Genomic DNA, 14,241 nt, shown 5'->3' with positions numbered 1-14,241 from the left:
CTCTGAATTATTCATTGGATTTATTCTTGTGTGGTTACAGTTCTTAGTTATTAATTAAATCAAGCCATACTTTCATGGGGACTGTGAAAATAAAGTCATCAGTATGTGGTCTGTCAAACGCATCCTGACAAGAAAATCATGCTCTTCTGAGCTAATACAGCATAAAATGTCCAGGTAAGAGCATATGAGAGACAGTGATTGTTCTAGTTCAGTGAATATCCTTTGAGAACTATTTTGTAATGCTTTGAGCAACTAGCTAATTGTGTGAAGAGCTCTTGCACCCTCCTGCAGGGTTTACAGTTTGTCAACTGAAAAGAAAAAACGGGAAAAGGATCTCCCTTGTATCATCACAAAAGGAGGGCACCCAGGGCTAATCTCTTGTTTTAGAATAGCATATTTAAAAATGGTAGAAGCTGCAATCTATGTATCAGAATGGTGTATGCATATGTAGAGCCCTGCATGAATACAACATTTATATCCACATATATATCTGCAGAAATGAATGGTGACTATCCTCATTGACATTCACAGATATAAAGCAGATATCTGCACATTTGCAATGTTCGATATATACAATTTATATTCGCATCCACATCCATATCTGTAAAAATGAGCTGTGGAAATCCATGGATATAAAGTGGATTTCTTCAGATTGGCAGGATTCAATACATATGCTACACCAATGAACCATAAAAATAGCTGGAGCCTTTTCTATGTGCAACCCTTTGTCTCCATCTTTGAAACATTAAGACAATATCATAATGTAGCAACATCCGTAGATAACTTCATTTTGCATGACTGTGTAAATATGACACAATTGGGATGCATTGACAGGAACTAATGAAGATTTCTATGACTGAAGGCCACTGGCTGAAGAACCTTAGCTAGAAAAGAAGGAACACTTCAAAAAGCAATAACTGAATATCTTTCAAAGATGGATTTTCCCATTCACCCTCTTTACCATAAGTCTTTTCTTCAGCCCCATGAAAATTACTTCAGTATCCAATCTGTCTGCTTCAGTCCTTTACAGTGCTCAAAGCTATAAAAAAATCAGTCCTATAGCATCCTCTTCTCTGAATGACAGAGAAGTATTGTGAAAGCCAGCTTTTTAAAGCAGATTAATGTATGAAACACAAGCAGAAATAAATACTGATTGTTTCAGTAGAAAGCGTCAGGTTAAACTTTAAATAAAATAAAATCCACACCAGATAACATGCTTTAGGTTAATGCTCTGTGATCCATAATAGACATAAAATTTGTGAAGGTGGCAGTTAATATACAACCAGATATTTTATTCTAATGGAACATAATTAGAACACATCTGAAAATATCAAGAGGAATGAAATGTCAATAAAAAAAAGAAATTATTTGTCATGATTTTATCTTTTTCCATTTCTTGGTTAGCTCTAAATATTATACAGACACTGAAGTATTTCCTGGAAAATATCCAAATTATGTTAGTCTCCACAAGCCTAGTTAAGTGTATTTTGTTCTTAATGTCAATCTTATGACATCTTTCCCTGAAAAAGCTAGTCTTTGACAGCACTGTATGGCTTATGAGGATATCAGGTGGTAAATATAAATGCATTATAGAGCATTATCAACTGTAAAGGGTACTATAAAGGTGATTACTTTGAAGATCAAGACAAGCTATATTTGCAGCTATCATTTTTACTTTCCTAGCTTTCTAATTTCAAAGATTTGTTTCAGTCACTGTTTCCTAAAACAGATTTTGCTTCAGTCACGGGAGAAAGGAAAAGTGCTGGCTCATTTACTACATTCTGCCCTAGATATAACAGGGTTAATAATGTTTGATAAGCCTGTGCAATATAAAGAGTGAAAAGAACTGATGCATTTTTAAAGGGATTGTCAGTCCCATTTGAGGCAAGCTCAACCATCACCCAGAGAACTCTGTCAGTAAGCATTGTCATTAATAATGATTTATGGCTATGGATATTCACAACAGCTGTGTCCTCACCTTTAAGAATCTCATGCAATATTTAAAAAGTACTGGGAAATGCAGCAGCAGGGAAGCAACTAATTTGCTAGAAGGTGCGTCTGGTTTAAAATGTTACTGTGCCTCCTTAAAACTAGTGTACTGATTTTTTCAGAGTGAATTGCTATCACTGAGTTAACCTGCTACAAGCAAAATAAGAATCATGTGGATCATCTAGTCAGATGAAGATCTTGTGAATTGAGAAACTCTGGGATGTTGGCATCAACCCTGTAATATTTCCTTAATTTGGGTATCTGCTGGCTATTAACTAATGTCCTTCTTTCATTAGAATTAGTTAGAAACATGTGTTGCAGCTGTGCAAAAATATCTCAATTTAAAATGCCAGAAACACTATATTTGAGGGCTTCCTAGAAGATACTAAGTTGGTTTGGTTCAAAGTACATTTTGAATTTCTTACAATACGAGGTAATTCCAAAAGCAGGACTTTCAAAAGGCAGTACATGACTTTCTGTGTCTGACATATGAAAGCAAGGGGAAATGCTCAACAATACATTGCTCCAATATAACTCTTCATCTTCACAAAAATGTATTATGCTACCTCCTTTAAGTGAAACATAAATATTACCCCCATTCTACAGATGTGAACACTAAGGCTACGTCTAAACTGCAGGCTTCTTTCACAAGAAGCTTTTCCAGAAGAGAACGTCTACACTGCAAAAGTACATAAAAAAGTGTCCACATTGATTGGACACTATCTTGTATATTAGGCCACCTAGAACCACTTTAGCCAGGGCATTAGGTCAGCAGTTGCTTCCCGGTGCTATTGTCTAAGGCTATCTGAGATGCGTGCTTAAAGGGATCCCTCTGGACAGCCATTTCTCAGGTTCTGCTGTGTGTTTGTCTACCTCTCGGTATGTCTACACTACCCTCCTAGTTTGAACTAGGAGGGTAATGTAGGCATACCACACTTGAAAATGAAGCCTGATTTGAATTTCCCAGGCTTCATTTGCATAAGCGGGGAGCCGCCATTTTTAAAACTCCGCTGGTTCAAACCCCGTGCAGTGCGGCTACACGGGGCACGAACTAGGTAGTTCGAACGAGGCTTCCTAGTTCAAACTACCTAGTTCGTGCCCCGTGTAGCCGCGCTGCACGGGGTTCGAACCAGCGGGGTTTTAAAAATGGCGGCTCCCCGCTTATGCAAATGAAGCCCGGGAAATTCAAATCCCGGGCTTCATTTGCAAGTGTGGTATGCCTACATTACCCCGCTAGTTCGAACTAGTGGGGTAGTGTAGACATACCCTCTCTGAGGGACAGCAAAGTTCTTGCAGTGCATGCTTTGTTTGACCAGCTTTTGGACACAACAGCAAACTTTTTGCTATGGAGCTGGAACTATGATGGCCCCACACTGTAATGCTGCAGGTTCTGTAACAGTTTGCGAAGACCATCTTGATGGTCCTGCCCAAGCTCGACTCTGAGCTCATCAGTGAGTCCCTCTGCCTGGACATGGGAGCAATGCCCTTGGTCGAGAGATGATTCTGGAGCTTGCACACCAGTTTTGACTAGTGGGACTGGCTAGTGATGGAATGGTGAGATGACCAGCAGTGGTTCAACAACTGTCACATGGGGGAAGCCATCTTTATGGAGTGGTGCGCCTGGCTCACCCCTGCCCTCCAACGATGTGACACCCGCCTGCAACCCGCCATCCCCCTGCAGAAGTGGGTCGCAAACACCATCTGGAAGCTTGCCACACCAGAAAGCTATCGATTGGTAGCCAAACAGTTCGGTGAGAGTCCACCATCGGAGCCCTCTTCATGGAGGTAAGGCACTCTCAGGCTGCAGTCCCTGTTGGGGGGGAGGGAAGTACTAAAAAGGGGGACCATAGGGAAAAGGGAGGGGGTGTGGGGATGGCTAGGGATGGGGGGAAAGCCCTGTCATTGGGGGATTGTGCCATCCTGCCCTCACACAGCCCTGCCTCATTCGGGGTGGCTCTGGGGTGTTTGGGGATGGACACCTCCCAAGGGCTCAGGTACTCCCTCTCATTCTCTGTGTTTTGTGTTTGTTTGCTTCCTTCTGCAAGTTGTGAGGGCCATCAACTCCATCCTGTTGTGCAGGGTTATCTGTTTGGGAGACCTGGACACCATCATCACAAGATTTGCCGCCCTGGGATTCCCCAACTGCAGGAGAGCCATTGATGGGACCCACATCCTGCATATCACATATCGAGCAGCCCAAAACATCAACAGGAAGGGCTACTCTCCATGGTGCTGCAGGTCCTGGTCAACCACCATGTTTTTGGACATTTTTGTTGGGTGGTCGGGCAGGGAACATGATGCCTGCATATTCAGAAACTCCAGCCTCTACCACAACCTGGAGGCTGACACATTCTTATCCCAGTGGGACTTTCATGTGGAGGACATGCAGATGCCACTGTGCATCACTGGGGACACAGCCTACCCATTCATGCCATGGCTCCCTACACTGGCCACCTGGACCCCAAAAGGGAATAATTCAATGCACACCTAAACTGGGCCCACATGGAAGTGGAAATGCACCTTCAGGTGCCTGAAGATGCAGTTCAGGTGCTCCTGACCCATCTTAACGTGGGGGGAGCACAACATCCCTGAGGTGGTCACAGTGTGCTGTGTTCTCCACAATGTTGTAAAGAGCAAGGGTCAGGCCTTCCTCCCAAGGTGGGGAATAGAGGCCATCCATGAAGGGAGGGCCTTTGAGCAGCCACGGACAGCTGCCATCCTCCAGGCACATCAAGCCGGAGTGCACATCTGGGAGGCCCCAAGGGAAAGTTTCTCTGAAGGACCCCAGGAACTCTCCTCGGGGCCTTCCCACTAGGGTCCTGTGCCTTGCCCCCATACCTTTCCCGTCAAAACCCTTTCCTTCCCCCCTTCCTTGTACTCCCAATAAAGACACCTGTTTGAGTGGCCATGTCCTCCTCCACTTGCTGCTGTTGTATATGCTCCTCATCATCAAGGAGCTCCAGCCAGGTGACCACTGGCATCTTGAGCCCTGAGTCCATCAATACAGGTGGGGAAAAGGCTTCACCATCCCCCAGGATTCTGTGCAGCTTTTCGTAATATGGGCACCAATGTGGTCCTGCACTGGAGTGAGAGCTGCCCTCCCTTGCCCTGGTGTATCCTTGGTATAGCACCTTAACTTTGCTCCTGACTTGGTCCAAGGTGCAGGGGTGATGTTCCCTCTCGGCCAGAGCCTCGGCCATCCAGCCATAAATGTCAGCATTCCACTTCCAGGAGCAGAGATCCTATAGTGTCTCCTTCTCCCCCCACAGCTCAAGGAGGGACAGGATCTCTGCCCTGGACCAGGAGGGTGCACGGCATTTGGTGCCTCTGGGTGGATCCTGTGAGGTCTAGTGCTGCTCCCTGTGAGGGCTGGGGGGCCTCAGGGGACTTTTTGCTCAGCCATACCTCTGATTTGTGTGGCAGGGAAAACTATATGGTCAAAGTGCTGCTCCAAGGCCAGCTTACTACCACAAGGCTTGTCCAGGGTCCCTGCAGCTTTAAGAGCTGTCAGGAGACAGGAACTATAGAGTTGTGATTAGTATGAATGGAGTGTCCACCAAAGCTCCTGTGTTATTTCCTGGAAGCCTCTTCTTTTGAAAAAAAAAAAAAGCCTCTTCTTTATCCGTGCACACCTTTTTCCGAAAGAGCTCTTTCAGAAAAGGCAGTCTTCCTTATATAAAGAGGTTTACCATTGTCGGAAAAACTCCTCTGCTCTTTCAATTTTCTTTTGAAAGAACGCAATTGCAGTGTGGACGTAAGTGATGTTTTTTCCGGAAAAACGGCTGTTTTTTCGGAAAGAATTCTTCAGTGTAGACATACCCTGAGAGACATTTACAGTGAGATTTCCACAGGGTTGGGTGAAACACACAGTACTGCATCTCTGAGGGACGGGGTGAGTATATTGTTGTGGTTTTGGAATCTGTGAAGAATTGCAGTCTGATGATGGATATGAATAGAATTTTGAAAATTCAGCTGCCAAGTTTTTTAATGCTCCATGAGAGTATTCAGCAATTGAGATTTTTCATACGCACTCAGTAGGTAAAGTTGTTTTACCCAGCTACTTTGGAACCATTTTGTTACCGGATGCTAGAATTTCTCTGTATTGTCCAGATCCTGGCCAAAGATCGTACCTGCATAGGAGAATGGATTAAAACTAAGGCATTTCTGGACTGCTAATCTCTTGAGCTATGTCTAGAGTATGGAGTTTTTCGGGATACCATCCAGGGAACGCATCTGCTCTTCCGCTTTTTTTTGCAGAACAGCAGACGCGCTCTTTCAGAAGCCCTGTCTTCCTCCTTCCATGAGGAAGAAGGGATCTTCCAAAAGAGGAGGCTTTTCCAAAATTTGGTCCAGTGTAGATGGGCTAAATTTCAGAAAAGCCTCTTCTGACAAAACTATCAGAAAAAGATATGCAAATTGTGCATCACAATTTGCTTATCTTTTTCTGATAAAACATTGTAGTCTAGACATTGCCTTGCTCCAATCTGTAAACTATTCCTTAACTAATAAACATGTTTAACAGTTTTCATTAGTTCAGTGCATCCTCTTTTTATCCACAGAACAGGTATAGAAAGAGCAGCAGCCATCATACACTTCCCCACTTGTGTGCAAAAAGATTAGCCACAAAGAGACTAGAAACAGGGGTAAGACAACAGTTCAGGTCCTATTCTGTTAAATCCTGTATGTTGTGGACAATTTCCCACTAGCAATGGAGCTCATACCATTAAAGCATATCCCCAAATCAAACTTCAAAAGAGGATAATTTACATTCACTCCCAGCCAGAGACAAAAAAGTTCCCCTCCCCTGAACTTCTTCACTATGTCCAAGCTGTGCTAAAGTATAGGGTATATTTGCAGTCTGATTGAGCCAGGCTGGAGCTCTCTGATGCTTATTCACCCATGCCCAATGGGAATTAGACCAAGAGAGGGCCCACTTCTATCACTAGTGTAAATTTTATAGTGTAAGCTATAAAGAAGCCCACTTTCACTGAAGCTCCTCTTGAGCCTAGCCCTAGCTCACCCCGATATGCCCCTTCCTCCACTTATGGGCTACATCTACACTGGCCACAATTTCCGGAAAAGCCATGCAAATCAGGTAAGTCAGGATAGGGAAATCCGCGGTGGATTTAAATATCCCCCGCGGATTTAAATAAACATGTCCGCTGCTTTTTTTCTGCCTTGGGGAAAAGCCGGAAAAAAGCGGCTAGACTGGCGCGATCCTCCGGAATAAAGCCCTTTTCCGGAGGATCTCTTATTCCTACTTTGAAAAAAAGCGGCAGACAAGTTTATTTAAATCCGCGGGGGATATTTAAATCCCCCGCGGATTTCCCTATCCTGACTTACCTGATTTGCATGGCTTTTCCGGAAATTGTGGCCAGTGTAGACGTAGCCATGGAGAGGCAGCAATCATATTCCCTGACTATGCCACCTCTACCAGATTTATGCTAATTCTGTGCTGAGAATCTCCATCCAGTCAGAGATTATTTTGCACTGTGTAACCATTGCTAGTTACAGTTCTGAAGTGCTATTCCAGTAATATGAAGAGCTACAGGATACACATTAAAAATAAAACCCTCTAGAAATTACCAGTTATGTTTAAGAACACAGTTCTGACAACAGACTTACTGCAACTTTCGTTAATATGCTCCACTAGGTCATAAAGGTAAGTGAAAGCTCTTTGCCTTGTTTAACCTGTGTATGGAAGGCATTAATGAGGCTTTTCAGCATATAACATGTGGCTTAAGTCCCAGATTTGTAAAGGTATTTAGGCATTGCTGTGCTCAGTGTTTCAGTGTCTAAATGATTTTGGCACCTACAACTCCTTTAAAAATGATATTGGCACAGAAGAGCAGAAGCCAAAATGCCCTTGAGAGTTGATGGTATTTTGGCTTCAAAGTGCTTAAATCACATTGAAAAAAAGATTTAAGCTTCTAAATCAGTTAGGGCATGTCTACACTTGCACCCTACTTCGAACTAGGGATGCAAATGTAGGCATTCGAAATAGTCAATGAAGTTAAATATCCCACGCTTCATTAGAATGATCTTACTGGCGCGATACTCCGATCAACAGCTGTTTCAAAAGTGAAAGAGCGCACTGGGACATGTTAGTTCGAACCAAACCCCTTGGTTCGAATTAATGTTACTCATTTTTTGAGGAGTTTGAGGAGTAACGTTCGTTCGAACCAATGGGTTTGGTTCGCACTAACGCATCCCGGTGCACACTTTCACTTTCGAAACAGCTGTTGATCGGAGTAACATGCCTGTGAGATCATGCTAATGAAGCACGGGATATTTAAATCCCTGCTTCATTGACTATTTCGAATGCCTGCATTTGCATCCCTAGTTCGAACTAGGGTGCAAGTGTAGACATACCCTTAGGCATTAAAACACCGAGAGCAGCAATTCCTTTAAAAATCTAGCCCAAAGAAGCTTTGAACACAATGCTGTATAGGAAACAGATTGCTGTGTATGTGTGCATGCGCATTTTCTTATTAATTCAGTGGGCTGTGGACATTCATTAAAAGTCTAGAAAAAATTGAATAGAAAACCTCTGTAGAAATTTTTTTAATCCATTTAAATTTCATGTTATCCAGTATGAAAATTCTTGTAGATACTGAATATACAGTGGTAAACATGAAATTAAATTAAAAAAAACCTCTAAATGATATCTTCACAGTCTCTTGCATTAGAAATGATTCTCCTACTGTGCAATAATTTCAGTCAACACATAACTGAGCTGCTTGAGAAAAGTTGGCATTCTCTGAAGAAAAACAAACCGGAAATTCCCATTAAAATTTGTAAACTTTCCCTCAGCTTTCCCTTCAGACCTGTAGAATAACCAGTAAAACACTGGTAGGTTTTAAAAAGGCCCAGTTGTTTCAATAACTTTGATTTATTTCAAATATGTGTTGGCTGAGCAGAAGTGACCTCGTGAAACATACCCAGTCTCATAAGGGGAATTGTGATGCAGGGAATTTCATTGTCAGCAAATGCAATAACTAATATACAAAAAAAAATACAATGTTAGGTTTGTGGTTGTGGATGTCTGGTTTTTGTTGTCCCCCCCTCTCTTGCTTTCTTATCTTGGGAGTGAACTTAGTATTTCAAGAAAGATCAGAGAATAGTAGCACTGAGGTACTGTGCAAGCTTCTCGTAATACAGTATTACGAGTATATGTTCCTCCTGATTGGTTATAGTAATTTTGTTGATTCCAGAACAGATCTCTAGTTATGCTTTTAAGTGGTGACTTTGTCCTGCAAACAAATGAGAGATGGTCCTGAAAGTAATTTTTCATTTGTGACATATGCTGTGACTTAAACTATGTTCTCCAGAGGTGAAAGGTACAGGCACTGGCTCACCTAGACTTTGGACATTCTCTGAATGTGACATTTTTATTGCAGTGATACCCTCCAAAGAGCAACTGAGGAAGGTGTAATTGCATTTGCCTTCTGTATTATGTGTGTGAGCTTTGGGGGAGAAGATCAGTGAAGCAAGTGCATTCATTTTAAATCAACCCTCCTATTTGTTTTGCTTTATATAATGGACGAGAGATGACGTATTCCAAACCTCAAAGCAAATGCCCTGCACAGAAGATCAGCCAGCTGGCACTATCTACTACCCAGGCATTTTTCCAATTTATAAAGTAAAACATCTAGTTTACTGGTGCAAAACACTTACCCTATTGCCAACTATGTGAAACAAAATTAGTTATAGTCAATTTCGTTACGTACAGAACATATCAACCAATTTATTTAGAATTATTCCTTAGTCCCCAAGAGCCTACAACAACACTTCTCATGAATGATAAGTTGTAAGGTGAAAGGAGAACACATATGCTGTAGTGATTACATAATCTCAAGAAGGGGACAACAAAAGACAAGGAAACAACATACAGCGTGTGTCTAGACTACATGCCTCTGTCGACGGAGGCATGTAGATTAGCCAGATCAGCACAGGCAAACCTGGTTTCACGAGGCATACCTGTGCCGATCAAGAAAGGCTTCTTTGTCGACGCGGCGCGTCCAGACTGCCCCGATCTGTCAACAAACAGCTGATCGGCAGAACGGGGCAGCCATTTAAATTTAAATGAAGCCGCGATTATTTTAATCGCGGCTTCATTTCCCTCTTCCGATCTGGCTAATCTACATGCCTCCGTCGACGGAGGCATGTAGTTTAGACGTACCCACAGAAGGGACAAGGAGTCCTGTGCCACCTTATAAACTAACAGACGTATTGCAGCATAAGCTTTCGTGGGCAAAGACCCACTTCATCTGACAAAGTGGGTCTTTGCCCACGAAAGCTTATGCTCCAGTACATCTGTTTAGTCTATAAGGTGCCACAGGACTCCTTGTCGCTTTTGCAGATCCAGACTAACATGGCTACCCCTCTGATACTTAACATGCAGAAGAAAATTCAAAAAAGAAATGTTAATACTTATTACCAGTATTTTTTGAATTAGCTGTACTCTTTTGCTTTGCTACTTTTGAACTGCTGTAATTCTCAAAGATACTTTCTTTTGCTTTGCTTTTCCCCTCTTTGATGAAGAAAGTAGTTCTGTAAGGGGAAACGTTCAAAAGCACAATGGAATGCTTAATGCATACACATCCATGAAAGTCATATATGCATCCTGGACAATGTCTCACTGTATGTGTTCTAGTAGGATAACTTCCCAGAGTTTAGCCCTTTCATCAGCACAAATTGAGCTCATACTTCTATTTATTGTTGATGATTATTATTAATCTATTTGAACTATGCAAACCCCCATGTGGTTGCCAGCTCCAGTAAAAAGTTAAGTATAAAAACTATGTGTTCACATGTCCATTATTTATTTTATAGTCAATTTAATATGATAAATCTTACATTTGGAAGGATCAGGGCTCCAATGTGCTAGCCACAAAGATAGTCCCTGCCCACATGGCTGATTGTTATAAAGTATTTCATGAGAAACAACTGGCATTTATAGCAAATAGATGGGAGGATGACAAGGGTATGTGTGAATTGATTAGAGTAATAAGCAATAATCATAGTCCACCAGCTGTTCTCCCCACTGTTATGAGTTTTATAGGCATGATGGCACAAGTGTGTTTAGAATATTTTAAGGATATCATGGATTTTACAGGGAGCTCCTCCAATGTATAAAGGGCAGAAGGGGTGTCTCAGTTTTGGGATGCCCAAGTTCAGACACTTAACATTTTACCAGAGCTGGAAAGTGAAGTACATAAGTGAAAGTGATATAATAATTGAAGCTGATCTTTAGCTTACATTGTACAACTAACAAAATAAAGAAAAAATCAATCAGGTGAACAGACTAAATAATACTCTATGAAGACTTTCTTAGGAGTGAACATCTTTGAAAACTTAACCCCCAAAATCTAAGCATCCAATATTAATGGACCCTTTTGAAAATGTAGGTCTAAACTATTGCAGAGGTTCTCCTCAAACTGAAATGCACTGGAGATTATGGAGAAATGTTCTCTTAGACACAGCTTTGCTATGAACATTTTGTTCACACACATGCAGAAAGCCTCTAAGGTCAGTCACGAACAAGTGTGGTACAAACCACTTCCATTGAAAAAGAGATTATTGTTCTCTATCAAGGTTTCCAACTGCTGCTCATTAGCTGAGACAGCAAGAGTGAAACAAAATGAAAGGATTTTTTTTTTCTGGCTTTCAAGAATTTGAGCCAAATTCGGTACTACTTTACACCTGCATAACTCTGCAATGTGAATGGGATTACACAGGTGAAACAGAATAGAATGTGACCCTTGGTTTTTAATGCACAGGGCATTGGAGTCAAATTCTTCATTCAAAGGTAATAGAAAATAATTTCCCTAAATCCCCGCACACGTGTCCTGCTATGTGGATCTGAGTTTTTGCAATTCTCTGGCTCTGTCCATTAGATAGTTGCAATCTGAAGATTTGTAGCTAACAGTAGAAATGGATACATTATGATCTAGTGTAAATTTACTCATTTAAACTCTTTTTTCACCTCTTGTGACTGTTAAAAGATATCAGTCCCATGGATTTTTTTTTCTTTTCGCTGCCTGGGTTGCCATCAAGATTTCCTACAGATGGAGAGTAGAAACTTGAAAAAATAACACAAATGCATTCATTTAGGAAAAATGCATTTTCAGAGTGGCAAACTCTTTAGTCCCAAATCAGCTAAGCATGCGAACACAATCAATATTAAGCATGTTCTCAAGTCCCATTAAAGTCAATAGGACTTGTGCATGTGATTAAAGTGAAACATGTTTTCATTTTGGTAAACAGTGCTGCTTCTGAACAAAGATCGATGTACCAGATGCTGAGCACACTGAAGTCAGTGGGAGTTTTTCAAATGACTTCAACAACTTTGAATCATATCCATATGCCTAGTAGTGCATACTGGACCTGGACCTAAATTTGTTCCTATTTGTAGTGTGATTGATGACACAGTGAAGGAAAAAATTGTAGCCACAAAAAAAAAATGGGAAACTTATTAGGGAACTCCCATTACCATTATAATACCAAGATAAGCCTTGTGATTTAACAGAAAATATAACAAGTGCCAAATCTGAAATGCATTTAAGTTTTGATTCACACCAGAATAAAAGGATATATGTATTGAATATAAAATTTGAGGCTGCAAATACAGACAATACTGGAGTAATATGTGTGTTTTGGGACTATGTAAAACTGTTGGGGAAATATACAGCAAATATTGATTGAAATGGTAGAAAATTTTCCACTAGATTTAAGGCTGATTCCTTTGGGTTTTCCTCCTACTCATTGTACTGCTTAAAATCAGAAATGTTAACATTTTTTCTGCTCATATTCTCTCCTCTTGCCTTTAAAAGCTGATGTAAAGCACAGCTATACTTTCAGTGCAGAGCAAATATAGCTTTTGCTTCACATCAGCTTTTATAAGCAAGAAGAGTCCTTACATCAGCAAGGCAGAGCACGAAGTTTTATTGGGCCTGCAAAATCCAGGAACTATGCTAAAGATTTTTGAGAACCATCTACTGGCACCTTATCTGTTAAAATACTATGTATATCAATAAAGCCTCCCGTAACATCCTTCTACATAACGAAAGGCGAGTCACATCATCTTTAAATGACTTAAGAACCTTATAGTTCTTCCACTTAAAGTGGTTCAAATAAGAGTCCCTTCATGCCCTTTGCCCTCAAGAGATTTCTGTGATACTAGATTTACTGGCAGTGCCTTTACCAGCTTCTGAGAGGCACTAGTAAAAGAACTCCCCCCACAGTCACTACTAGTCTTCATCCATATGGAGGAACTCTCACGGGTTGAGACCCCATTAGATTAATTAGATTAACCAGAGCAGAAGCAGAAGGATCCTTTACAACTCAGATTATGTAGGAGTATTGTCCAAATTGGCCAAAAAAATTGTGAAGAAGCCACCTGTCCAAGACACTGAACCTTCTCCAGCAGCCCCAACCTCGTCATTGTTTCCTTTGGGCAGCATCTCTCCTTAAGAGCTGTTCAGACTATTCAGTGTGCATCCCTTCTCAGTGAGAATTGTTGGCCAGCAGAGAGCAGCATCTTTCATTCACTCCGCAGTGGCAGCTGCAAGGTTCTTTCTAGTTTGCAGCTGCTCTAGCCTGTACTGCTGCTAAAGTTGTAGCCGTGCTTCTTCTCCAACTGCTGGTACTTGTCAATTGCCTCCTCCCCTCTGTCATGCTGACCAGACATTCCCTGTCAACATTCTTTGGACATTGACATGGGAAACTCTCTGCCTGAAGGGTTAAATAAGAGTCTCTGTGCTACACACACACACATCTATTGTGTTGTCTGTTCTACACTACAGACCGTTCGCTCCAGGATCTGGAGTTGGAATTGGAATATAGGCAACCCTTCCCCAAACAAGGGACTTTTCAGCTTCTGGTACTTCACATGGCACTAGCCCCATCTCCTTCTAAGTGATGCTCATGAATTATTTATTTTTAAGATACTCACAGAGAGAAAGCAAAGTATGTCTACACTTGCTTCCTACTTCGAAGTAGGGAGGCAAATGAAGCATACCGAAGTTGCAAATCAAACACAGGATTTAAATATTCCATGCTTGATTAGCATATTCGAGGCCGGTCACCATTTTAAAATGCTGGTTGCCCGATGTAACTTGCTGCGTATAGACGCGATAGTCCGATTTAAATCCCTTCTCCTGAATTAACTGGTATTAATGCAATGAGAAGTACCCGTTAATTCGAGGGAAGGGATTTGAATCAGACTACCGCGTCTACACGCGGCAAGTT

The sequence above is a fragment of the Pelodiscus sinensis genome, chromosome 2 (genome assembly GCF_052426305.1).
Source record: "Pelodiscus sinensis isolate ZL-2025 chromosome 2, ASM5242630v1, whole genome shotgun sequence".
NCBI classification, from domain to species: Eukaryota; Metazoa; Chordata; order Testudines; family Trionychidae; genus Pelodiscus; species Pelodiscus sinensis.
This window is presented reverse-complemented; position numbering follows the sequence as displayed.